This window comes from Neovison vison, chromosome X, assembly GCF_020171115.1.
Source record: "Neovison vison isolate M4711 chromosome X, ASM_NN_V1, whole genome shotgun sequence".
NCBI classification, from domain to species: domain Eukaryota; kingdom Metazoa; phylum Chordata; class Mammalia; order Carnivora; family Mustelidae; genus Neogale; species Neogale vison.
In genome coordinates this window covers 16,422,220-16,426,265 of record NC_058105.1, presented here as the reverse complement: position 1 = coordinate 16,426,265, position 4,046 = coordinate 16,422,220, and positions in this window count along the sequence as shown.

Here is a 4,046-nt window from a genome sequence, read left to right as displayed (position 1 = left end):
TCTTGGTGGCGCACAGGAAGTAATAGCCTCGGAGTCTGAATGTCTCGCTGAAAATTGCTTTAAAACAACTGGCCGCAGCTCGCAGTCCCCTCACCCCTGTCAATTTGCTTGTAAGCCCACCCCGGAAGGGCCAGCTCCCACCCTTCCCACTGCAGCAGCACGCGAGGGGCGGGGCCACCGCACTCAAATGTGGACCGCCAGTCCGCCCAGTGCCAACGCACAGTGGACCTATGATCCCTTGCCAGTCACCTGAGGATGACAGCCTGCCCAAGGTTTCAGATTAAACGGAAAGGCTTCAGTGAGTTGAATTAAGTAATCTCTAATAGGGGCGATCCAACCGCCTGATGATTCTGGGAATCTACTTTAGAAACTCACTTGGGGGGGCGCCTGGGTGGCTCAGTGGGTTAAGCATCTGCCTTCGGCTCAGGTCATGATCCCAGGGTCCTGGGATCGAGCCCCACATCTGGCTCTCGGCTCCGCAGAGAGCCTGCTTCCTCCTCTCTCTCCCTGCCTGCCTCTCTTGCCTACTTGTAATCTCTGTCTGTCAAATCAATAAATAAAATCTTTAAAAAAAAACTCACTTGGGAGGGGGGGTCCTTTTACAAAACAGCGAAATTACACACTTCAGAGAGGAGGAAATCTGCCTAGGAGAGACACTGGTTACAAATTTAGTCTTTGATAGGAAATACTGTTCCTGAGTCATCGAGAATAAACCCCTTCCAAGATTATAAAGGAATAAATTCTCCCATACTGTATCTAGCACCCTTATGGGTTCTTTTTTTTTTTTACATTTAAATTGTTGATCCATCTAGAGTTTATCCTGGTAGCATCCATCAGTCCAACTTCAATTATTGACCAGTATATTGTTTATCTATTCTGAGAGGACACTTCTAGCATATACTAAATTCTCAGATGCTTTTGAGTCTATTTCTGTACATTCAGTTCTTTTCCATTGGTCTATTCATGGGCCAGTGCCACAGTTAGAATTTTTGGGATTATATAAATGTTTTAGGGCGCCTGGGTGGCTCAGTGGGTTGGGCAGCTGCCTTCGGCTCGGGTCATGGTCCCGGAGTCCTGGGATCGAGTCCCACATCGGGATCTCTGCTCGGCAGGGAGCCTACTTCCCCTCTCTCTCTGCCTGCCTGTCTGCCTGCTTGTGATTTCTCTCTCTGTCAAATAAATAAATAAAATCTTTTTAAAAAATCATTATATAAATGTTTTAATTTCTAGAAGAATTTCTCCCATTAATCTTCTTTTGAAGAGTTTCCCTGGCTGTGCCTACTTCTTCTCCATGACTCTAGAATCAACCTGTCTAGATTAAGAAGAGATACCAAAACCTCTTGGTATTCTTATTGGAAGCATATTAAATTTATGCAACAAACAGTGGAGGGGCACTTAGAGGGCTCAGTCAGTTGAGTGTCTGACTCCTGATATCCGCTCAGGTTTGTTTTTTGGTGTTTTTTTTTTCCCAAGACTGTATTCACCAGAGAGAGAGAGCACAAGCAAACACAGGGAGTGGCAGGCAGAGGAGGAAGAGGGAGAAGCACATTCCCTGCTGAGCAAGGAGTCTGATGGGGGACTCGACCCCAAGATCCTGGGATCACGACATGAGCCCAAAGCAGACGTTTTAACCAACTGAGCCACCCCTGTGTCCCTCAGCTCAGGTCTTGATCTCAGCACCCTGAATTCAAGCCCCATGTTGGGTTCCAGACTGGGTGTGGAGCCTACCTTATTTAAAAATATATATATATATATATATATATATATAAAAAACAAGGGAAATTTTAATGATGTCAAGATTCAGTGATGTCCAAAAACAGTAAGAGGTCTTTCCATTTGCTCAAGTCTAGTTTTCGGTTTACCAGGAGTGTCTTATAGTTCCCCTCATAAAAGATTTTGAACTTTAAATTTAAACCTAGGGTTTTTGAATTTTGATTTTTGCTACCATAGATTATTCTCTTCATTAGATCTCCAAATTGGTGTTTGTGTGTAAATATGATCTATAACCTTGGAATGGTCTGGGGTTTTCTAGGATTCAAAATCCAGAAGTCATAAACGATTCAAAAATTCAACTACCCCACATTAAGTTTTCCATGGCAAACATACCATAAGCAAAGTCAAGAGAAAAATGAGAAGCTAGAAGGAAACCTTTGCAACTCCTTATCGCAAAATGCTCCTACAAGCCACAAAGAAGAAAACCACCCACCTGCCCGGGAGCACGGGGTGGGGGAAGAGAGGATATGAATAAATAGCTCTGTGAAAAGGTGGTCAACCTCACTTTGGAGTTAATCAGGAAAGTACGCGGAGATGCCACTTCTCATCCATCAGATCGGCAGATCACACGGCTGCTCCGTGGCTGCTGCGACGGTGGGAGAACAGATACTCGGCAGTGCTGGTAAAACCGGTCAGGAGGGAACCAGCTAAGTGAATTATGCTACACGCCACACAAGAAAACACTAGGCAGCTGTTCGGAAAAGGAATGAGGATACTTTTCACTGATCTAGAAAATTCTCCTCGAGCTAGCGCTCAGTGAAAAAGAAGTAGGTGTTTGCAACAAGGATGTGGATGGAACTGGACGGTATTATGCTCAGTGAAATAGGTCAATCAGAGAAAGACAATTATCACGTGATCTCACTGATAGGAGGAATTTGAGAAACAAGACAGAATCATAGGGGAAAGGAGGCAAAAATGAAACAAGACGAAACCAGAGGAGGAGACAAACCGTACAAAGACTGTTAATCACAGCAAACAAACTGAGGGTTGCTGGAGGGGAGCGGGTGGAGGGATGGGGTGGCTGGGGGATGGGCATGAAGGAGCGCGCGCGACATAATGAGCACTGGGGGTTATAGAAGACTGAGGAATCACTGACCTCTACCTCTGAAACGAATACATTTTATGTTAATGGAAAAAAGCTACATGCAGTACAGTATGTAGAACAAGCTACTGTTTAGATATAAAACCGTAAAAATGAAAATACGTATTTGGATAAAGAAACAATGGGGGCACCTGAGTGGCTCAGTGGGTTGGGCCGCTGCCTTTGGCTCAGGTCATGATCTCGGACTCCTGGGATCGTGCCCCGCATCAGGCTCTCTGCTCAGCGGGGAGTCTGCTTCCCTTCCTCTCTCTCTGCCTGCCTCTGTCTACTTGTGATCTCTGTCAAATAAATAAAATCTTTTTAAAAAAAGAAAAAGAAACAATGGAAGTATATTTAAACCAACCACAGTGGTCACTTGAAAGGGCCTGAGTAGGGGCGCCTGGGTGGCTCAGTGGGTTGAGCCTCTGCCTGTCTCGGGCCCTGATCTCAGGGTCCTGGGATCGAGCGCGGCATGGGGCTCTCTGCTCAGTGGGGAGCCTGCTTCCTCCTCTCTCCCTGCCTGCCTCTCTGCCTCCTTGTGATCTCTCTCTCTCTGTCAAATAAATATTTAAAGAAAAAAAAAAGAAAGGGCCTGAGTAGACAGGGAAGGGAAGCAGTGATTTTTTTTATTTTTTCAGGAAGTTATCTCCACCCCCAACATGGGGCTGGAACTCACAACCCTGAGGTCAGGAGTCACGTGCCCCATCCACTGAGCTGGCCAGGTGCCCCTGTATTCCTTTGAATAGTTGATTTTTGAAGCACGTGACTATTACCTATTCAAAACTTTTAAACAAATTAATTCCCCTGGCAAATTAAGAAACCTACAACATTTTAGCTCACCTATTTCACTTTTTACTTTTCCTCTTTAACTCACAGGGATAGGAGACAGCACTAGCAAACAGGAGACAAAAGGGAATTCCTCAGAGGCAACCAGAATGAAAAGTGTACGTCAGTGTGAAACTCAGGCCTCCGTTTTCATTTATTTATTAAAAGTAATTTCTGTCCTTTACAATGTGTTACCTCACACACACACGCACTCACACGCATACACACCCGTGCACACACACGTGTGCACACGCACAGAGGACCTGAAGGGGACAGAGAAACAAGGATAGCCTCCAAATGTAATTTTTTTTTACAAAGTTTAAAATAGATTACATTTCTGTGCTTTTCCGTCATTATACAATGTACA